Raw genomic sequence first — 23,823 nt, 5'->3', positions numbered from 1 at the left:
GGGCACCCAAAGCAAAGAGAAGACCTTTGATCACCTACACTGTACGTACTGTGTTATGTGAAGTTAGTTATGTTAGACAGTGTCTTCCAGAGGGCAGGCACACTGAGGGGATTCTCTGCATAGTACCCTGCCCTCAGGAGGCATGGTGGACTGAGCTCAGCCCTCCCTAAGCTCCCCGCCCCCACCCCTTTGCCGAAGCCAGGATGTGTCTGCCCCCAGTGGGCATGCGCAGGTGCTCTCTAGGTAAGGCCAGTGTATGAGAGCACATGGCAGCTGCAGGAGCCTGTGTTGGGGAGCATCCTGGGGCTCTGGTGGGCCCTCCTGCCCCACCGAACAATCCTTTTTCTGCCTGTCACCCCTGGTCATGGGAGTGAGACAAGCAACAAGATAAAATGGGGAATGCTCTCTGGGCTGATCCTTGGAGCTGAGCCCTGGCAGGGAATCAGGTGTGGGACCTTGCTCTTATTTTTCTTATGCTGTTGGGAATCAGGGTCATAGGAGTGTATCCCAGGGGAGAGAGGGAGGAAGGCAGCAAGGGAGCCCTGACAAAGGCACCAAAGCAAATCATCTTGTATCTGAGCGGCCAGCAGGATTGCCTTTGTCAATTGTGTGCTGTTGGGAGGATGCTGGCCCAGGGCTGGAGCCGGGGGTGGTTAATGATGGTGTCAGGAATAAATCCTCAGAAGATGCTTCCTGCTGGAGAGCTTGTGGCGGTTCCTTTTTTTTCCCTCTACATAGTGAACAGCTTATTCTGGCCTGGAGATTTGGAAAAGGGGAAATAACAGGTAGGAAAGAAACAGATGAAAGCTGCCTCCCAGGGAAATGCTTCTGGGCTCGGAGGGTCTCACCCTTGTCTCCCAGCCAGTCCAGGGGACTCATAGTGGGAGGGCTGAGAGGCCACTCCATCACCATCCATAGGGTCACCTTACCCGGAAAACCCTGATTTGGGAAAAAATCTTGGGCTCTGCAGCCACACAGACTTGGGTTTAACTCCAGATGTGCCACTTCTCAGCTGTGTAAACTTGGAAACTTAACTTCTCCGACCCTCAGTTTCTCATCTGTAATCTGTGTTCCTCATTCCTGCCTTATAGCGTCGATGCGAGTACTGTGTAGTGCTTAACCTAGGGCAGCAAGTGATTAATGATAAATACGTGGTGTGCTCAGCCGCTCAGTCATGACTGTGCAGCCCCGTGGACTGCAGACCATCAGGCTCCTCTCCCCATGGAATTTTCCAGGCAAGAATACTGGAGTTGGATGCCATTTCCTACTCTAGAGGATCTCCCTGACCCAGAGATTGAACCCGCATCTCTTGCGCCTTCTGCACTGGGAGGCAGGGTTTTTTTTTTTTTTTTTTTTTACCACCCATGCTGCCTGGAAAGCCCTGAATACATTGTAGCTCCTTTTAATATCGTGGCACTTATTAATAGTTAGTCTCAGTTACTGATCACTTAATAGGCAATTAAATGATCAGGCACTCTACTAGGCCCTGTGGATATGGGGATACATGAGACCCAGTCTCTCCCTGGAGGAGGCTCCAGGTAGGAGAACAGAGCACATGGGATCAGGGATTAGGTGAATGGGAACAGCATGATGTGCTGTACCAGCAGGAGGCAGGATGGGGCAAAGGAAGAAGAGGTGAGACCCCAGCAGGAGGAGTTTGCTGGGCAGTTAGAATGTTCTCCCCAGAATAGCAGCAGCAGACAGAGGGAGGTTTACAACTGGGATTTGGTGGTAGATCCACCCATAAGTGGGCTTCCCTGGTGGCTTAGATAGTAAAGAATCTGCCTGCAATTCAGGAGACCAAGGTTTGATCGTTGCGTTGGGAATATTCCCTGGAGAAGGGATTGGCTACCCACTCCAGTATTCTTGCCTGGGAAATCCCAGGACAGAGGAGCCTGGCGGGCTACAGTCCATGGGGTCACAAAGAGTCAGACACGACTGAGCGACTAACAATTTCACTTTCACATTTTCACCAATATGTGGGGGACAGGAGCCCACAGTATGGTCTCCCTTAGCCCACAATAGGGTCTCCCCACAGGGCTTCTGCCCTCTGTTGGCATTCGAGACCATGCAGTTTGACTCAGGATAGAGTCTGAAGTCTTTTTTTTTCCGGTGGTGGGGTGAACATGGACAGGGACCCAGCCAGGTTGGACTGGGGTAGACCGTGTTGAGTGATAGCTGTCATCAGGGAGACCTCTCCAGGCTCAGAGCTAGGATCAAGGGTGGACCTCCCTGGAGGGAGCAGAGCAGCTTACCAGACAGAAAATTGCAAATGTGGAACCCTCTAAAATATAGGCTCCAGGTGGTATGGACTGGAGGGGTTTCATGAAACTGTTGTTATCAACAGTGGGACATTGGAGGATGGGGAGGAGGGCCGACCTGGAATTTTTGTAGTTGTTGGAAAGCCCAGTCACCCCATGTGCAGTGCTCAGTGTCACATAGAAAGAACCAGAGGACACCTCCTTGAACTTCAACGGTGTACATTTGTGGTTTTAATTATTTACAAATGTCTTCGAAACCCTATGATGTACACCAGTTGGGTGAATCATTTGGATGAGATAAAAGCTAAATTATATTTGCTATGAGGATGGTTTATATCACTTGGCCAGTGATATAATAAACACAGCAGCTTTCATATGCTGAGCTCATACCATCATCCCGACTGGTCCCACTCTCATTCACAACGATGATCCTTAAGTAGACTTTGGTGTTGTCAGGTCATCTTTCTCTGTCCAGTGGGTCTCAACTCTGGCTGCCATTAGCACTACCTGGGGAAGGTTATAAAGAGTACTGCTGCCTGACTTCCACCCCAAACTAATGAAATCTAATTTTTTATGGGGTTGATCTGGGCATGAGTATCCTGTTTTAAAGCTCTGCATTTATTCCAGTGGGCAGCCTTGGATGCAACCCATTGCAATTCTCTCCAATCTCCATGACTGTTTCATGCTTTTCTCCCTCTCTTTAAACTTTTAACAACTCCTCTCCATTCCCTATTTTCAGTCGAGAAACTTACTTCTCACTTACCTGAGAAAATAATGGCAAAGGATCACTTTCACACTTTTCCATCACCAGATTGATGCCTGTATATTGTACTTTCTGCCTGTTGCTATGGGTTATGAAGTGTTTCTGTTCCTTTTTAAGACCAACTCCTCCACTTGTGTATTGCATCCTGTTCCTTTCCTTAGCTACTGGACAGGGCTCCAGCAATTCTTCCTTCTCTTTGCATTGTTCCTCTATTTATAGACCACTCCCACCTGCCCCTCCCTCTGCCCCATCTGTCTGTCTGTGGCTGTTTCTCCCACTGAAAACCACATAAGCACATACATATCTTCTCCTGACCACATCTACTCTAGCTACTGCCTCATTTCTCTGCTCCTTGAAAGTCACCTGTACTCACTCCCTGAAGTTTCTCTTTTCTCATTTTCATTCAAACCCAGTCCAACCAGTGTTTTGCCTCCATTAGTCCACAAAAACTACACCTATCAGGTTCTCCAGTGACCTCTGGAGACATCAGTTCGGTCAATTCAGTGCTGAATCCAATGGTGAAGTCTCAGTCCTCATCTTGTCAGTAGTGTTTTGTATAGTTGATCACTCTGCCCCCTGGAGTTTCTTCTCTTAGTTCTGGAACATCACTCTCTTTGGTTCTCCTTTTCTGTCACTGACTTCTCCTTCTCAGTTCCTTGTGTTGGCGTATCTTTGCTTGTTCACTTTGGAGCGCTCCAGGGAGCAGCCCTTGAACTTGGCCTCTTCTCTGTCCCCTCGATCCCTGGGAATCTCTTAGCATCCAAATGCAGACAACTCTCAATGTATAGCTTCATCCCGGACTTTCACCTGGAATTCCACACTCACATTTAACTTTCTACTCAACAAGGCCTTCCTCTGATGTCAGCGATGACAAGTCCATGACCCAACTGCTGCCATTCTCTCCCCCACTTCAGTAAATGACAGCTCCATCTTTACAGTTGCTACAGCTTAAAACTCAGGAGTTGCCCTTGACTCTGATACTCTTATACTGCACCCTGTCTGTCAGTAAACCACGTAACCATATTTGCAAAATACGTCAAGAAACTAACTGCTTATTTGATCCACCAAATTCATATTGGTTCAGGACAGATCAATCTCTACTAAATTTCAGAACGGTTTCATAACTGGGCTGCCAGAGGCAGTGTGTCATTTTCCATTTAAAACCAGCAAAGGCTTCCCATTGCACTTCGCAAGCCAAAGTTCCTAGAAGGGCCTCCAGGGTTCTGCATGAGCCAGCCTTCAAGTCCTCCCAGAGTTCATTTCCTGCTTTTTTCCACCTCTTCATTCCACTTCAGTTCACTGACCTGGTTCCTTAAACATAAAGCACATTTCTACCTCAGAGCCTGTTCCCTCCAGTTGGAACACCATTCCTTCATACAGGACTTCCCTCGTGGCTTAGAAGGCAAAGAATCCGCCTGCAATCCAGGAGACCTGCGTTCGATCCCTAGGTTGGGAAGATCCCTTGGAGAAGGGAATGGCAACCCACTCCAGTATTCTTGCCTGGAGAATCCCATGGAGAGAGGAGCCTGGTGGGCTACAGTCATAGGGTTGCAGAGGGCTACAGTCATGGGGTTGCAGAGAGTCTGACACGACTAAGTGACTAAAACTTTCACGTTTTTCCCCCATTTATTCCCATTGTTTTCTCTGTCTCTTTCTTTAGGTTCTCTTTAAATGTCACCTCACTAGAAAGGTCATTCTGATCACCTTACATAAGATAGTAATCTGGGTGTCTCCTCCCCCATCATACTTGGTTCTTTTTTTCCCTTTTATCTTTCTTTGTGGTTCTTCTATGGCATAGATGGTCATCTGACTTATTTATTCTGTGTCTTCTCACTAGGAAGTTGTTTTTGTGAGAGCAGGGACTTATCTCTTTTGTTCATGGTTATTCCCCTAGGACCTAGAGCAGATGCCTCAGGAATTATAGACACAAGAGAAAACTGTTGTCTGAATTCAACTAAAGTCACACAACAGCACTTCAAAATTAGTTGGAATAACCCACAACTTATAAATGAGGAAACTGAAGCTCAGACAGGTTAAGTAACTTTTTCAAAATAACACAGCTTGCCAACATGTTTTGAGTTAAGACTCAGAACCTTCCAAGTGCCTTTGTCATCAGACTGTCTCCCAGCATCCACATCTCAGCTTGCCTTATTTTTTCCACATCTCACTGCAAGCAGGCAGCCCTGCAGAGTGATAGAATCACTGTGAAAATGCCCCAAATGTGTCTGGAGGTATAGGAGGTGTATAGGAAATGCATACACAGTCCCTTATTTGCAATTCCCAAATCCCCAAATCTGTGAAAAACCACATTTTATTCTTAACTCAGTTGGTGGCAAAACCTGATCCAGAGTGATGTGAGGCTATTTATAAATTATTATTTAACCTACCTAGTTAAAATATTTATTTGTTTTGTTGCAGAAATATTAATCCACATAATTATGGAGAGTTACCGTGCCCCGACTGCTGGTGTTCTGTTCTTGGTCCTTTATTGGACTGGAATCTGGGGGTCTGGAGTCGACGATGAGAGAGTGAAAGAAGGAAAGAGGCTAATATTCCTTGGGTTGTGCAGCCGGCTTTCGCGCTCCAGGGAGTCAGCCAGAAATAGAGAGAGAGATAGAGAAAGAAAGAAAAAGACATGGGGACCCAAGCTCTGATGGGGCAAAGGGGTTTTAATCAACATGATGTGGGCATATATACTGTCTTACAAGGTAGTTTTTCTCAGCAAAGATAAAGATTAAAATTCCAGACTTACAAAACATAAGGCGATCCTTATCAAAGAGAGAGTCGTAAACAATCACTTTTACCATATGGTTCATAAGAAGGAAGAGGGTACTTATCACTGTATTGAAAAACTAACGAAGGAAATGCCTGGATTCCTCAGCCGTGGGAAAGGCGTGCCTCTCCTCTTAATTCGTGAATATTCAGGAATTAATAAGGACCAGAGGATTCCTGACAGATCCAAAACAGCACACAGGAAGCCTCCTGTTAAATGCTTCCTGACAATTCCCCCTATTTTATTATATTTGTGAAAAAGGTCCTGACCAAATGAGTTTGGTTAGTATTAACCAACCTTATAGAAAGGCAATGATAAACAGCAAATACAATTATCAAGACAATCACCAAAGTTACAGTTCCAGACCCGATGCTGTGGGTAATACTTTGAAACCATCCTCGTGGGTCTAGCCCGGATAATTTGTTCAGCTAAAGTTTCCAAATTAGTGGAAAAGGGCAGACGTTTAGAAAAAGTTTTAAAGATTTCCTTTTGCAGTAATTGTACATTCAGAGAGGCATTATCAAGTAAATGAAATTTGATTTGTTCCCGGTTGTAGGTAATATGATAGAAATGAACAGGACTAACACAAAATTGGCAATTAATACAAGTTACAGAATGTAAAGTCTTATTAAATTGTAAATTTCTTATGGCTATAACAAAAGGAAGTGGGATACAGGCCTGTATAAAATATGACTGATTATAATGAAAGAAATAATTACTATGACCATGACTGGTCCCTGTGAAATGTCCAGTCTAAGTCCCAAGTTCTTCAGTGCTGGCAGCAAGTTTCCATATGTCCCATTGTTTAGGCCCAATTTGTTTATCAAGGATGATTCAAGGAGGAGGAGGAGGGGATGCCATTCCACTGTCAAACCAGCCAAGAAGTCCTTTGTCATAGTAATATTTTGACGTAGTGTTAGTAACCTTTTACATGTTTTTTGTTCTTTCTCTAACTCTTTTCCTAAAGTTTCAGTAATAAACATGGTTCACAGACAGAGAAAGGGCAGCAATGTCCAAAAGTCTTTTGGAGGCAGGATGAAAGCCCAAGTTTATCGGCTGATGTTTATGCATAATTTTCCTGGGCCTAGGCAAGAAGGAATTCATAGCCTAAAGAAATGTTAATTAGTTTTCCCTTTTCCCCGGGGTGTGAGGGTTCCAGGGAGGGGGCATATGGGTGGAGTCATTGGTTGATATGATCGGTCTTTTCACCGTCTATTTTATGACCTATAATAAAGGGGGGTTGGGTAAGAAAGCCCAGTTAAGTTTGGGAGGCACAGGCTAGCAGGAAAATGTATTCAAGACTCCAAGGCCTTCCCTGTTGAGAGACCAAATTTTTAGCTTTATTAGTAAGGGTTTTTATCTGTCCCCAAGAGGTGAGGTCATAGGGTTGTTGCTGCCGAGGGCGGTGCTTTCTGAAGATCTTTAGAGCCTCCATGGCCCATATTGGAATTTCTTTCTCCTGGGGTTCTTGTTGTTTCGTCTCCATTTTGAATGCCGGGGGCCCCCTTGGGTAGAATTTTCTGATGAAAAAGTTTGTTGGATCCATCTGGGGAAATAAAAGCATATCCCTTTCTCTGTAAGATTAATTTCCCAGATTTCTATTGTTTATAGAACCCATCTTGGTACCAAATGGGCAGAGGAAGAGAAATGTCCTTCAGTTCCTCGAAATGTCTTTCTGCTCTTGTTAAAATATTTCCCTGTGGTAAGCTTAAAAAATTTAAAACAAATAAAGCTGTATTAACAATAGTTATAGGTTTAGAAAATATCTTATGTTGGAATCTAGTAAAGTCTGCTTTAGATAAGGAAGACAGTAGTGTACCTGTGTATCCCCCCTTTAATTTTTTTATTTGTAACTTTCGTGTGTGATGTGTTCGTTTGACTATGTCTTGTGTCTGTGGATTATAAGGAATACCTGTAATATGTTTAATAGAAAAAGGTTGTAAAAATTATTTAAAATGTCCAGAAATATAGGCAGGGCCATTGTCTGTTTTAATAGAACTGGGAGTTTATGGTGGAGGTCTTTTATTAGCTTTCTTAGGGCAGTCGCTTTTTAAATGGTTTTTATCTCCATATGTAAAGCATCCTTTATATTCTTTCCTTAAGGCAGCAACCATTGTTTCAGCTAGCATTTACATCTTTTGAGTTTCTGATTTTATATGGCAACAAGTCTTCAAATAATCAAAATTAGTCCCTATCTCAAGAATTGGTGCTCTAGCTTTTTGACATATTTGATTTGCATTTTCATAAGCAAGTAATTTTTTTAGTTGTCTTTTAGCTTTCTTCTCTTTTTTCCTTTTCTTTTTTTTTTTTTTTTCAAATACAGTGTGGGAAATACCAGTTTCTAGAGACTTTGGGATTTGGGCCCACTGGTAGGGGAGGAGCGCTTGGAGCAACCGGGGCAGGGTTACTAGGAAAATTCTGAAATAGCTTATGTTGTTCTAATTGGGCCTTTTGTAAGGCTTCATTGTCTAATTCATATTCACGTAATAAGTGTTCTGCGTGTTGCTGAATATCAGGAGAGCTAGAATTACCTTGAAATGGCAGAATCACAGCTTCAATGAGAGCCCATAGGGGCCAGAAATCTATCGGGATATTTTTTCCCTGTCTCATTCAACATTCTCTTTGACCTGATGCCAAATTTCTAAATCAAAACTACCTTCATCAGTGAACCAAGGGTTACATTCAACCACTGTCTGAAGGCAAGCCTCTATTCGCTGGCATGAAACCGAAAATCCCTGAACTTTAAATAAGTGGTGAAGTAAAGTAGAAAAGTGAGGGGGCTTTCCAGCTGATTGACCCATGTCTTAGTACTTACTGGCCTCAGTAGGCCCTCTGGGGTCACTCCGTCCGAATCTGCCACGTGTACCAGGCCCTGTTCTGGGCGCCACTTGTTGGTGCTTTATTGGACCGGAACCTGGTGGTCCGGAGTCAACGATAAGAAAGTGAAAGAAGGAGAGAGGCTAATATTCCCTGGGTTATGCAGCCGGCTTTCGCGCTCCAGGGAGTCAGCCAGAAATAGAGAGGTAGAGGGAAAAAAAAAATAAAGTAAAGAAAAGAGAAGGAGAGAGAGAGAGAAAGAAAGAAAGAAAGAAAGACACGGGGACCCAAGCTCTGATGGAGCAAAGGGGTCTTAATCAACATGGTGTGGGCATATATACTGTCTTACAAGGTAGTTTTTCTCAGCAAAGATAAAGTTTAAAATTCCAGACTTACAAAACATAAGGCGATCCTTATCAAAGAGAGAGTCGTAAACAATCACTTTTACCGTATGGTTCATAAGAAGGAAGAGGGTACTTATCACCGTATTGAAAAACTAACGAAGGAAATGCCTGGATTCCTCAGCCCTGGGAAAGGCGTGCCTCTCCTCTTAATTCCTGAATATTCAGGAATTAATAAGGACCAGAGGATTTCTGACAGATCCAAAACAGCACACAGGAAGCCTCCTGTTAAATGCTTCCTCACATTCTGTAATATATGGGTTAGGCAACATATTGCTTTTCTGAAATATGAAGAATTCTGAATTCTGACGCTTATTAGGCCCCCCGAATTCCTGATATGTGGTTGTGAACCTGTGTTCATGGTTTCCTAAATGTCTGGCATTTGAAATTATGTCTTAAAAATTTTCTTTTTTTCTTAATAACCACAGTTTCTTTTAAGGATTTTACAAAGAACAGACTCAATTTTATGATCTAATTAAAATCAAGCATATCTGGCCAAGCTGAGCGGGAGCATGCATGAGATGCCATTCTAAAACAGGGTATGAATAAAAGTCTACATACTGAATAGTGGGACCATCTCTTCCCCAGCCTTCTGGTTTTTTGTTGTTTCCAACAGTGCTGGCAATTTCCAGTTTAGTCATGAGATTAGTCTCTCTGATTAAATTTAACAGCTTAAGAGAAAATATTGATATTGATATTTATGTTTCTTTAGATAAGATGGACAGATTATTTTCAATCTCCCTTTGGTAAGACCCACCAGTTCAGTAGCCTTGCCCATGTACACAGAGCTTCTCGATAACTTTTTAGTGTTTCACTTTTCTTTCTCTTTTGGCCACATGGCTTGTGAGATCTTAGTTCCCTGACTGGGGATTAAAACCAGTGCTCTTGCCAGTGAAAGTGTGGAGTCCTAATCACTGGACTGCCAGGGAGTTCCCAGTGTCTCACTGTTAAATTTAAGCTAAAAGATCACCCAAATATTTGAGAAAGCTTGAAACATGTAAGAAACCAAAAGAGACAAATAAAAACAACAAGAACATAAAAAGACTTATAAGAAAGAGTAGAAGAAAACTTCACAAAAATAATTATGAGTATTACAGAGGCAGGTGAAGCTATCCCATTAATAAAAATAGAGACTAAAAAAAAAAAAGGAGTATTCAGAGAATAAGAAGGAACTCTTGGAAATTAAAAGTATGATAGCAGAAATAAATGAATTGAGAGAGGGTTTGGAATATAAAGTTGAAGAAACCTTGTAAGAAGTAAAAAAAAGGCTGTGAAGTGAAAAATAAGAAAGGATCATTTTAAGAAGTTCAACATCTGAACAGTAGGACTTATACAAAAAGAGAATAGAGCTAATAGAAGGGAAGAGTCATCAAAGAAACAACGGGGGAAAAAAAATTCCCAGAACTGAAGGACATGGCCTTCTCGATTAAAAAACTCATTTGAGTACCCAGAGCTAAGAATGAAAAAGGACACATACCAAAGCATATCATTGTTGTGGGGGTGGGGGAAAGAAGAAAAGCCTGTTGGCACAGGAAAACAAAAATAAAACCAACCTCAAACTGATTATAAGAAAATATATAAGAATCTTAGTCTGTGCTAGAAGCCAGAAGAGAATGAAGCTGCACCTTTAAAATTCTGAGATGAATTTGTTTCCACCTGAGGATTTACATCCAGACAAATTATTAATCAAATGTAAGGGTGGGACATTGGCATTTTCATGTATGAGAAGTCTCAATTATTTTACTTCCCTTTCTGAAGGAGGCTATTATGGATATGTTCCTTCACGTTTAGAGAGTAAATTAAGACAGAAATAAATGAATTCTTCCTTTCAGCTCCAAGAGCAACCAGCTCAGGTTGGAGTAGGAGAACAGAAATTTCCAGAGGGGAGAGCTTCAAGAAACTAAAAAACAACAAAAAAAGAATTGTTGAAAAGTCGAGGCCTAAATTAGTCATAGCTATCTAGAAAATTCAGCAAATTAACAGAAGAGACAATAGTGGCCTCCAGAAATGGCAACTAAGAAATGTACACAAAAGGGATTAATCATAACATACTACATGACTCCATGGCTCAGCTGTGAACAATCATTTATCTGGTCATAATGATGAAGCTTCTAGTGCTGACTTAATTAAAAAAAAAAAAAACATGGCATAAAGCTGTTAGGAGAATGTGGGAAGGAGAAGAGGTCTGTAGGCTGTGGTTAAAAGAAGAGCTAAATCCTCATTTTCTGTAGTAGGAAGTCAGTGGAGAATATCTAACACTGAAAAAAAAAAATACAGCCATATAAGCAGGCTATTTAGATACACGGATATAACCAGAAATAAATAAAAGGGTTGAAAAAAAAATAAAAGGGTTGAGAGTTGTTGTGTTTGGGCAGCAGAAATTAGTGGTGTGGAGGAGTGGGGCAAGGCCTGAAATCATGTATTTGGAGGGCTTAGTGTCCCGTCATGTATCCAGATTGGCACCTGAAATAAGCAGAGAATACCGTAACAACACAGTCGAAGTTCTGAGCAGGAGCACCCTCCTTTGGATAGTGTGCATATGGCACTGGCAGAAGAGCTTCCCTTTGCTGGTTCTTGGAAAATCACTTTTCACTCCGTTTCTCTTTTTGTTGGAGCCTGTATATGCTGTGCTCAACTCAATTTTCATTTCGGCTCTTTTACTGAAAGAGCTTGGCCTAGCTCTCCCCAAACGCTGGAGGGGAAGGCAGGCCCTGGTTTAGTCACTCACCAGCTTTGGCCTGGGCTAGATCCTTAAGCTCTGACTCCTCATTTGAAAATAGAGAAAACATTCCTTGTCTCATAGGAGTGTGTGAGGAATAAGTGAATAATTTAGTACATACAGTGTCTGGTACATAGTCATTGCTGATATATTTAAACAAAAGAAGAGGTACACTGGATAACCCTTAGTCTAGGGCGGGCACCCCATAATGTAGGGCCAAGGCCCCACAGATGAACCATCCAGTAGGGGCAAGAGCTCTGGGAGGGGGGAATTTGGGGGTGGTGGTGGTGCAGATAATCCACTGTTTGCTGATTGTAGCAAGAGTTCTTACTGTATTTTTCTGAGTGTAGTGTCTTTTGATTAGATTGCAGGGTTCAGCAACCTTGTGGAGACCCGGATCCTGGAATGTTTTAGGCCTAAGGATCGATAAAGTGCTTAGCTTACTGAGCTTCCAAGTCTAAACACAGAACAATTGCTCCCATCCCAGATAATGTGGAATAATGAATCCAGGGTTAATAGGATTATCTTTTATCCCAAGGCTCCTTCGTGCCTTGTGGTGATTGTTCATTTAAGCCAGGGACCTGGGATCAGGGCTCTAACTCTGTGACTAACTCTCATTCTCTGACTCAAAACTGAGCTCTTTACTAATGATCTTGCCAGGAGGATGCTCACCTGCGGGGATGCTGGGGTGTGAATTTCTTAGGCTGTATTCTTGGCTCATTTTATGAACTGCTTTAGTTCTGGTTGGGATCTCTAAATCCTGGAGTTGGCCTGGAGTCAGGGCCTCATACAGTGAGGGTTACATTTGCCTCACACTTACTGGGAGCATGTGGGAGTTCAGGAGGTCTAGGCAGACTCTCATTTGCTAGAGTTTTTGTTAGAGTTTGGTTTGAGTGCTTCTGTGTCTGACTTTGCACAGAGGAGCAAGGGGATTAGTTGCCAGAGACTATAAGGTATGGGGCCTGGGCGGGCAGGAATGATGGCAGAAAGAGATCATGTAGAGAACAGACCCTGAGGAAGAGGAAGGAGGTGGGTTGGCTGGGGGAGAGAAGTGAAACTACGTCTTAATGTCAAGCCAATGACCCTTGTGGGGTAGGAGGGGGTTCTAGGAGCAGAAGATGCAGATCACAGTGGTGTCCTGCTTTAAATGGGCACTGTACTGAAACTGCAGGGAAGCACATAAGTATATAGGGGGCTCAGAGACAAGGGGGCTGCAAGGAGACCCTGGGATCAGCTGAATGTATGATACTCATTGGGTGATAGGAAGAGTTGGTTTAAGCCACTTAATAGAAAATTCTTACAAAGAAAAATCCGAAGTCTCTATTGTTGTTTATAAACAACAAGCTCTGTTGTTTATTTTTCATGTTTCTGCAAAGGATACTTGCAATCCAGAGCTGTCCTTTCCCATTGCCTCATCTGTCAAAAGCCCAGTCACAGTCACAGTGTTTGGAAGGAAGTTAAAAAAAAAAGGCTTCTGAGCAGCCACAGTGGATGGCTACAGCCCTATCACACAGCTGAGGCCCTCTGGTCTCACAGCCCTGTAAGGCTGTAGTAGATCAGAGGCAGCTGGGATTCCTAGGGCCGGTCTAAACCGAGCTCTTCAGGGGTCCATTGAAGGAATTACAGGAAGGAAAATAGAAAGTACAGACGAGCCTTGCAGCCACTAAAAAGTTTCCAAGCATCTACCTTCTCGGGGGATGCAGGGTTTCCTGTCTCTCTCTGCGGGCCCCTGCCCTCTTCTCTTTGTCAACCAGCTTCCTTTCCCTCTGCAGGGCCCCACAGGCCTGTCACCTGATCTCATGCGTGGCATTTGCTTCTCATCTTGTGCTCACTACCTTTCCTTTAAGCTCTGAGTCTATCACCAACTGACTGTAGTCTTTTTTCATAGTTGCAATGTTGAAAGCATCTGATTGATCCAACTCCCTTGTTTATGGGAGAGTTGCTTTTGTTTGTTTATTAATTAATTAATTTATATTGGCGTATAGTTGATTTACGATTTTGTGTTGTTTCTGGTGTATTGCAAAGTGATTCATATATGTATTTTTTCCTTTTTCATATTCTTTTCCATTATGGTTTCTTAGAGGATACTGAATATAGTCTTCAGTGCTACACAGTAGGACCTTGTTATTTATCCATTTTATTTATAGTAATTTGTGTCTGCCAATCCCAAACTCCTAATTTATCCCTCCCTCCCTCACCCCTTTTTCCTCTTTGTTAACAATGTTTGCTTTTGTGTCTTTGAGTCTGTCTCTATTTTGTAAATAAGTTCATTTGTATCATGTTTTTAGATACCACATGTAAGTGATATCATGTGATATTTGTCTTTCTCTGTCTGACTTACTTTACTTGGTATGATAATCTCTGGGTCTATCCATGTTGCTACAGATGGCATTATTATTTCATTCTTTTTGATGGCTGAGTAACAGTGTTGTTTTGAACACTGGGGTGCCTATATTTTTTCAAATTAGATATATGACTAGGAACGGGATTGCTCAATTATATGGTAACTCTACTTCTAGATTTTCAAGGAACCTTCATACTTCTTTCCATAGTGGCTCCACCAGTTTACATTCCTGTAATAGGGAAGAACCTTTGTATTCCATTACAAGTTAGTTATTAAAGAGATGTTGCCTGTAGGTTTAAATTATGCACAATGGCTCATCTCAGGGAAACTTGTCTCCCAGATGATGAGTCTTAGGCTAAAATACTTTTGTCTAGCTCATAGGATACATTCTGATGAGGCCCATCTGTGAATGATTTCAGGAAGGAAGAAATGAACACATTCCCTCTGGAGGCTGACTGGGATCCAGAAGTGACCAGGAAATGATTGACTTTACTCTCTCCCCTTTCAGTGTAAAAGAAGCCTAAATTCTAACTCAGGCAAGATGGTTCTTTGGGACATGAGTCTACCATCTTCTCTGTCTGCTAGCTTTCTGAATGAAGTTGTTATTCTTTGCCACAACAACTTATCTCTTGATTGATTGGCCTGTCCTGTGGTGAGCAGCATGAGCTTGGACTCAGTAACATTCCCACCCACCCGCAGTGTAGGAGGGCTCCCTTTTCTCCACAGCCTCTCCAACATTCGTTATTTGTGGACTTTTTGATGATGGCCATTTTGACTGGTGTAGGTGATACCTCATTGTAGTTTTGATTTGCATTTCTCTAATAATTAGCAATGTTGAACATCTTTTCATGTGCCCATTGGCCACCCATTTAGAGAAATGTCTATTTAGGTCTTCTGCCTTTTCGATTGGGTTGTGTGTGTTTGTTTTTTTATTTTGTTTTGTTATTGAGTTGTATGAACTGTTTGTATATTTTGGAAATTAAGCCCTTGTTGGTTACGTCATTAGCAAATATTTTCTCCCAGTGTGAAGGTTGTTTTTTCCTTTCATTTATGGTTTTCTTTGCTGTACAAAAGTATATAAGTTTGATTAGGTCCCATATGTTTATCTTTGTTTTTTTTTTTTCTATTGCTTTGGAAGACTGACCTCAGAAAACACTGGTACTATGTATATCAGAGAATGTTTTGCCTGTGTTCTCTTCTAGGAGTTTTATAGTGTCATGTTTTGCGTTTAAGTCTTTAAGCCATTTTGAGTTTATTTTTGTGTATGGTGTGAGGGTGTGTCTAACATCATTGATTTATGTCAATGTGGCTGTCCAACATCCCCAGTGCCACTTGTTGAAGAGACTTTTTTTGCTCCATAGTATAGTGAGTTGCTTTAAAGTCAAAGTTCTACCCTTTGTCCATAAGCAGAGGCCCAAGTGTTGTAAGTGGGTAGCAGTAGGGTAGGCAGATAGAATGACTTGCCTATTTGAGTAACATGGGAGGTCTGCAAGCCATCTTCCAAAGGATTTAAAAAACAATAAAGGGACCTCATATTTCCTCACTAGTCTGCAGAATGCTGTGGCCAGAGTGCACGGTGAATGGGGTGGAAAGACAGCAGGGTTGGTCTTTGCCTGGGTCACGGGGACACAGAAACACATTCAGTCTCTTTAGACAGATTACTTGGTGTACTAACCATTCATCATGGAAGGTTCGGCCTAGAGCAAAAGACAAGTTATGAGAGGCTGGCCAGAGAGAGATGGAGAGTAGGGGCCTCCTTCATGTAAATTAGGCAGGCGGGTAAGCAGTTCCATGGTTCTCTGGCCCTGGGGGCACTTTGCTCCTCTTTCCTGGAAAAGGTTCCTTATTGGCAGGCTCCCAGATAGCTACCAGCTCAGCTGTGTTTGCAGGCAGTAACTCTTCCTGGCTTGGCTCACTTTCCCCACAGTGACTCTGGCTCTTGGTGTTTTGTTGGTATTAATTATAGACAGCAGCAAAGTGCACAGATGTCACAAGTGATTTTTTGTTTTTCTATCTTGCCTGATCCTTTGTTGTTTGCTCTGTTCTGTCATGAATCTTTGTGAGATTTTGACATTTGCACCCCCTCAAATGGCCTCACTTCAACTTCAGTTTCATCTGATGTCAGTTCCCAGCATCTGTGCTTCCATCTGTGCTTCCTCTTATTTCTCTTAGCATCTCAGGGTCTCTTTCTTCTGGACAATATCCTTGTGTACTACCATTCCTCTCTTCGTTGGATTTTTCACTTTTTCCCTCTTTACCAATTCTTATTCATGTATCTCCCCCCTCCCCAAAGCTTGATTAGGGGAACTCATTTTCTCATCCTGGTCCTTGTTTTAGCCTTGGCCTGAGCTGAGTGTGAATATGAAATGTGAAAAACCTGGGTGCCCCAAACTCTACACTTCTTACCACTAGAAATGTTACATGTGATGAGCAAGAATGTGGGTGAGGGAGGGATTGGGGTAGGAGAGGAGCGTTAGAGGAATGGGCAGAGTTCTCCACTCCTAGGAGTTTGTGTGATATGATAGTTCTGCAGAGAGCCCGCCAAGACTGTTCAAAAGCCTGAGAAATTTGGAAACTCTTTGACCCTGCAATTTGACTTCTAAGACTGTGTCTTATGGAAATAACTGTGAATTTCCCCCATAGTTTTAAGGAGGTGGGAATACCAGGCCATCTTATGTGCCTCCTGAGAAACCTGTATGCAGATCAAGAAGCAACAGTTAGAACTGGACATGGAACAACAGACTGGTTCAAAATTGGCAAAGGAGTATGTCACAGCTGTATATTGTCACCCTGCTTATTTAACTTCTATGCCGAGTACGTTGTGTGAAATGCTGGACTGGATGAAGCACAAGCTGGAATCAAGATTGTAGGGAGAAATATCAATAACCTCAGATATGCAGATGACACCACCCTTATGACTAAAAGGGAAGAGGAACTAAAGAGCCTCTTGATGAAGGTGAAAGAGGAGAGTGGAAAAGGTGGCTTAAAACTCAAAAAATAAAAAAAATGAAGATCATGGCATCTGGTTCCATCACTTCATGGCAAATAGATGGGAAACAATGGAAACAGTGACAGACTTCATTTTCCTGGGCTTCAAAATCACTGCAGATGGTGACTGCAGCCATGAAATACACTTGCTCCTTGGAAGAAAAGCTATGACAAAACTAGACAGCATATTAAAAAGTAGAGACATTACTTTGCTGACAAAGGTCAATATAGTCAAAGCTATGGTTTTTCCAGCGGTCATGTATGGATGTAAGAGTTGGACCATAAAGAAGGATGAACGCTGAAGAATTGATGCTTTTGAGCTGTGGTGTTGAAGAAGACTCTTGAGAATCCCTTGGACTGCAAGGAGATCAAACCAGTTAATCCTAAAGGAAATCAACCTTGAATATTCATTGGCAGGACTGATGTTGAAACTCCAATACTTTGGCTACCTAATGTGAAGAGCTGACTCATTGGAAAAGACCCCGATGCTGGGAAAGATTGAGGTGGGAGGAGAAGGGGACGACAGAGGATGAAATGGTTGGATGGCATCACCGACTCAATGGACATGAGTTTGAGCATACTCTGGGAGTTGGTGAAGGACAGGAAAGCCTGGTGTGCTGCAGTCCATGGGGTCACAAAGAGTCGGACATGACTAAGCGACTGAACGACAACAAATCTGTAATTTGCAAAAAAAGAGTTGAAGATGACTTAATTGTTCAGCTTTTTGGTACAGAGGCATATACTTTTAATATGATTGCTAAACCATGACTTTATTGGATCTTTGTAAAAAAGCCAGATAACAAAATCAGGAAGGGTGTGTTATCTGTAGTTATCTTGGCTGGAGAAGAGAGGGTAACTTTTCCCCCTTCTTTTGACAGCTATAGCGTCTAAAATTTCAAGACTAAACATACATTTCTTTGGTACTAAGAAAAACAACAGTTACTTTAAAAAACAAACACTATCCACCCAGACACAATAATAACATACAAGTTGAAACTTTAGATTCAGTTAAAAATGTTCCCCAATAAGTTTAGGAATTGAATTCACATTTGTAACATCATAAAGAATTTGCTATAGGTCAAAGGGAGACTGTGGGCCAGTTGGATGTATTTGTTGATGGAACCCGGTTGTCCACAAACCTTAGCTAAACATAAGACTCAGGGCCAGAACTAATGCTTTCTTACTCTTGCTTTTCTTACCAATAATAGCAAGTAGCATGAGGATTAAGTGATTGTAGAAGAGTTTGCTTTGCTTAATCTGCAGCTCACTCTGAAATTGCTCAGCTCCAGAAGGGGTAGGTCTGGGTGAACAGATGGCCAGGTTGAACCCTGGGAAGGAGGCTGGAGTTCTGGAAGGGGCTCTGAAGTGGCCAGAGTGATAGGGGGTGGGAGGAGCAAGGGTGTTTCTCCTCCCGTGTGTATTAACATGTGTGCCTCTGATGCTCAGTCACTAACTTGGCTTTGTTTTTTTTTCCCTTCCTGCAGGCAGTGTAGAGTGAATTGTGCTGAGATTTGCAGAGAGCAGCCCAGAGAGAAGCAGTGAAGTAGACTGCAGCTGAAATGAGCTGGCCCACGTGAGCCTGCCCAAGCCCGGGGCAAGGCCTGTGTCCCATCGCTGAGGTAAGAGCCCTCGAATCCTAGCCTGGGGATCAAGAAGGTAAAATGCCTCTTGCGGTGCTGGGGTGGGCTGTTGGACACTTCATCCTCTCAAGCTCAGGAGATAAAGGCCACTTATTTCTGGTTCAAACCATCAGCTTCTATTTCAGCCCAATCGGGGGCAAGGTCATTTGGTGGCCTAAGAGGTTTTGATTTTTTAGGGCAGGTCTTCTGGACTCTTAACAGAAAGTTGTGTTTTCTCAATTGCGGGTGAAATTTGAACTCCCAAGGGAATGAATTTATCCTTCAGGTAAGACTGCACCAAGCTCAGGGAATGCGTAATATTGGTACACCAGCTCTGTTCTGCTGGGGAAGTGGAGTTTTTAGGAAACAACTCCCTCACTCCCCCCAAGGAATATAGTGACAGAAATTACCTGGGGAGGTTATTGCAAAACAGTCCACTAAGCCTACTAAAAAATGACTTAAATTACCTAGATATGTTCTGATTATAAAAGTAAAATGGAGAAATAATGACGAGGAAGAAAAGAAAACACGCCTGAAATCTTACCCCTGTTAACGGACCTTCAGGTAATTTTCATTAAAATTACTCTTCAGGCCTCCAGCACATGTTGGCTCCTCCTGCTTGGAGGCAGAGAGCCTGCGTGGAGGCAGAGAGGGGAGGCAGAGGGAATACTCAGGAGCTAGGAGAACTCACCTCTCTTCTGGAGGCTATCCTGAGCTGATTTTAAATATTCAGGAATTTTGCAAATTGGTTGTTAAAAATTGTTGGCGACTTGAAATGGGCTATAGTGGGAAAACTGACACCACTGAAATTAGCCAGGGCTGGGATGTTTTGCTTTGGAGAGTCTGATGGGCCTCCCCCGCCCCCACTCCTGTCCCCCACGCTGGGAGGCACAGGACAGGTCACTTCACTTGTGTGTCCCTCCGCTTCCTCCCCTGTGAACTCTAAGTGCTCTATAATCATTAATTAAATAAATGAATGAGTTTCTGTTCTTATTATCCCATAAAGTGAGTCCCGTTAAGAGTGAAAATGAAATGTTTTGCATGTTGTAAATTTTTCTGCTCGTGGAGGGGAGGGGCTTTAATTGATTGGTAAGCCTTTGGTTTATTGATGCAGACAAACTGGCTGGCACTTCTCCTTTTGGCTCTTGCTTCGGGGGAAATCTGTGAATTACTGACACCCTTTCATAAGGGCCGATGAAAGCTCTCCATTTATGGACCGACATCTGGGGGAGATTTCCTTCCTGGAAAAATCAAGAAATCAAGAGAAGTGTGAAAAGGAAGCCTGGGCGCTGCTGGACGTGAGAGCCAGGGTTGAAATCAGAACTTTGGACTCACAAGCTCTGATGGGGGGGAGGATGGAGAGTTGGGGTTAGAGAGGAGCAGGGGCACTTCCTGCCAAATGTGAAATTTAAACAAAAGCTCTTTCTTCCAGGCCCTGCTGTCGGCAGATTAGAACTAATTAAATTAGCATAATGGAACCCCAACCTCTGCCCTCTCCCTCACTTTCTGAACCTTCTGGCTGCTTTTCGCCACCTCCTTTAAGTAGCCTGCAAGAGGGGATGGGGAGAAAGAAGGCAGGGCATCAGGGGACTGTGTAGAACTGTAGTTTGGAAAATTACAAAAGTGGAAAGGACTGTAGAGGTCATCTGGTCCCACACTTTCATTTTAAGAAGCCTGGTCCCACAGCTGCGGTTAGCAGTTGTAGTTGCTGAGGAGAAGGTGTGTGCTCCAAGGGGGGGGGGGGGGATACGGTTGGGGAGAGGGTACTGCTCCCGAGGCCATGTGCTGGCTGAGCCTCGTCTGCACCTGGCAAGGGCAGAGGCGGGTGTCCTCCAGGTGCCAGCCCTGCCTCCCCCACCCCCCCCAGCCCCTCCTCTGTATCTGACATGCCCTTCTGGTACGCTTGGAGTTAAGTCCTCTTCCTTCATCAGGAGCTTGGCTTTCTAGGTCAGTGAAACAAGCTGAGAAGATATTATCTGAGGACCTTTAAAGGTACATGTATACACTTGGAAGGGTAGAGAAGGGTGTTGATTGAGCTCATGGTGGCGTCAGGTGCCGTGCTTCCGCTTTGGAGACACTTGATCTGGGTTTGAGCCAGGCTTCACAGTAAAGCTGCATGATTACCTTGTCTTTCTGACTCAGTTTCCTCATTTGTAAACTGGGCTGAATAATACCTACCCCGAGTGAAGGTTAATAATTATATTTTTTTTCCCCTTTTGCTTGCTTAGTCTCTATGTCATGTCTGATTCCTCTGAGATCCCATGGACTGTAGTCCGCCAAGCTCCTCTGTCCATGGGTTTTCCCAGGCAAGAAGACTGGAGCGGGTTGCCATTTCCTTCTCTAGGGGATCTTCCCAACCCAGGGATGGAACCTGGGTCACCTGCATTGCAGGCAGATTCTTTACCACCGAGCCACCAGGGAAGCCCAGATTAATGGTTATTTTTATAATGTTCTGCCCACAAGGTAGCTGCTTATTAGATGATAACCACCACTTTTTTCCCATGCAAAATTTTCCTGTGCAAAATTTTCCCAATGCAAAATTACTGAGATATAATTGAGAGACAAAAACGTGCATATATTTAAGTCGCAAAAACTTAGTGAGTTTTGACATATGCATAAACTTATGAAATTTTCAACACAAATCAATGAACATAACCATTATCCTCCCAAGTTTCTTCCTTCACCTAATCCTTCCCTTCTGCTCCGTCTGTGTTCTGCCTCCCATCTCTAGGCAACCACTAATCTGCTTTATTGCTGTGGATTGGTTTGCATTTTCTAGAACTTTACATAAATTGCATAATACAGCATATTTTCATCTTACACTCAGCATAATTATTTTGATATTCATCTGTGTTTGTGCATCAGTAGTTCATTCCTTTATTGCTGAATAGTGTCCCAAGGTATGGAAATACCAAGATTTGTTTATCCATTCATCTGTTGACAGAGTTTTGGGGTTGTTATCAATTTTTGGCTGTTAAAGCCAATATATTTGCAGTGACATGGATGGATCTAGAGATTATCATACTAAGTGAAATAAGTCAAGCAGAGAAAGAAATATCATATGATATCCCCCCAAAAATGATACAAATGAACTTATTTACAAAATAGATTCACAGACTTAGGAAACAAACTTATGGTTACCAAAGGGAAAAGGGTGTAGGCAGGGATTAAATAAGAATTTGAGATTAGCAGATACAAACTACTGTATATATAATAGATAAATAATAAGGACCTATATTCAATATATTGTAATAACCTATAATGGAAAAGAATCTGCAGAAGAAGATATGTGTATATAACTGAATCACTTTGCTGGACACCTGAAACTAATACAACATTGTAAATCAACTATATTTCAAGAACAAGTTGTTTTGGGGAAGAAAGCCACTATAAGCATTTCTGAAACAAGTTTTGTGGAGGTTTATGCACTCTTTCTGGGTAAATACCTAGGAGTAATATGTCTGGGTCATATGGTAGGTGTATGTTTAGCTTAAGGAGCTGCCGAATTTTTCTAAATTAGTTGTACTAGTTTATATGCCCACGAGCAATGTATGGACGTTCCAAGTCTCCACTTTGTCAACACTTGGTGTGGTCAGTCTTTTTAATTTTAGTTATTCTAATAGGTTGGTGGTGATATTGTTGCAGGAAGGAGGACCCCTTCCAGGGCCCGAAACTGGGCTCTTGTCTAACACTCGGAAATGAATTGTCCGGGGAGACACATGTGCTGACAAAGCAAGAGATTTTATTGGAAAGGGCACCTGGGTGGAGAGCAGGAGGGTAAGGGAACCCAGGAGAACTGCTCACAGTCTCGGGTTTTATGGTCATGGGATTAGTTTCTGGGTGGTCTTTGGCCAATCATTCTAATTCAGTCTTTCCTGGTGGTGCACGCATCTGTCGGCCAAGATGGATGCTAGCGAGAGGGATTCTGGGAAGTGGATGGACAGGCAGTGTCTCCTTTCGACCTTTCCCGAACTCTTCCTGTTGGTGGTGGTTTATTAGTTCTGTATTCCTTATCAGGATCTCCTGTCATAAAACAACTCATGCAAATGGTTACTATGATGCCTGGCCAGGGTGGGCGGTTTCAATCAGCGTGCTTCCCCTAAGAAATCTCATGGTTTTATGTGCATTTCTTTGAAGATTAATGATGTTGACTATTTTTTCATGTGCTTATTTAGCATCTGCGTATTTCCTTTGGTGAAATGTCTATTCAGATCTTTTGTTCATTAAATGAAATTGAACTGTCTTCTTATGGTTGGATCATAAAAGTTCTTTATATATTCTACAGACCAGTTTTTTTAATTGGAGACTTTGCAAATCTATTTTCTAATTCTGTGACTTGCTTTTGGTGGGAAACAGTAACACATTAGCAATTACAATTCAGTTGAGCGGTGCTGTGCTCAGGGAGTACAAACGAAGATCAGTCATCTTAGGATGCGAAGTTCAGGGAATCTTTCAGGAGGTAAAGGGATGTGAACTGGGGCTTAAAGGAAATTATATGTTAGCTAGGCAGGGGAAGGGCAGTGTAGGTAGGAATTTGTATGTGCAAAGGCATGGAAATATGTAACATCATGGTGCATGCCCAATTGTAAGTCATTTGATTGGAGCCCTGGGATTTGGGGAGTGGAAGGATGTGGTGTGGGCTGGAATCCCAGATGCTCAGCTACTGGCTGTATTTATTTTTAACTTTTAATTTTGAAACAATTATAGATTCAGTTGTAGTTGCAAAGACAGTATAGAGAGGTCTAGTGTATCCTTTAGTTTCTTCCCCTGGTTTCATCTTACACAATTATAGTACAGTATCAAAACCAGGAACCTGAGTTTGGGTACAGCTGTGTGTGGAACTCTGTCTCATTTTCTCACATGTTTAGATTAGTGGAGCCACCACTGCAATCAAGGTACAGAACTATTCCTCCACACAGAGGTCTCTGTCACGCCACCCATTCATTGTCATGCTGGATTGACCCTTTCTCATCCCTGTAATTTTGTCATTTTCAGAGTGTTCTGTAAATAGACTCATATAATATGCAACCTTCCGAGACTGGTTTGTTTTCACTCATCAGAATGTACTTCAGGTCCCTCCAGGTTGTTGAGAGTACCAATAGTTAGCTCTTTTTTTTTTTAACTGATGGGTGTTATTC

At 42.7% G+C, this 23,823-nt stretch overlaps 1 protein-coding gene across 1 annotated transcript in view; it reads left to right on the top strand.

Annotated features, from left to right (window-relative positions):
* ST6GAL1 (ST6 beta-galactoside alpha-2,6-sialyltransferase 1) overlaps positions 1–23,823 on the top strand; it is a 149,891-nt gene that overhangs the window by 18,577 nt on the left and 107,491 nt on the right. The window contains exon 2 of the mRNA XM_065943301.1: positions 18,551–18,685. The gene's annotated coding sequence lies outside the window, so the exon portion shown is untranslated. The remainder of the gene's footprint in view (positions 1–18,550; positions 18,686–23,823) is intronic.

This window comes from Muntiacus reevesi, chromosome 8, assembly GCF_963930625.1.
Source record: "Muntiacus reevesi chromosome 8, mMunRee1.1, whole genome shotgun sequence".
NCBI classification, from domain to species: Eukaryota; Metazoa; Chordata; class Mammalia; order Artiodactyla; family Cervidae; genus Muntiacus; species Muntiacus reevesi.
The sequence above is the reverse complement of the archived record's forward strand: the minus strand, read 5'-3'. Positions and strand labels throughout refer to the sequence as shown.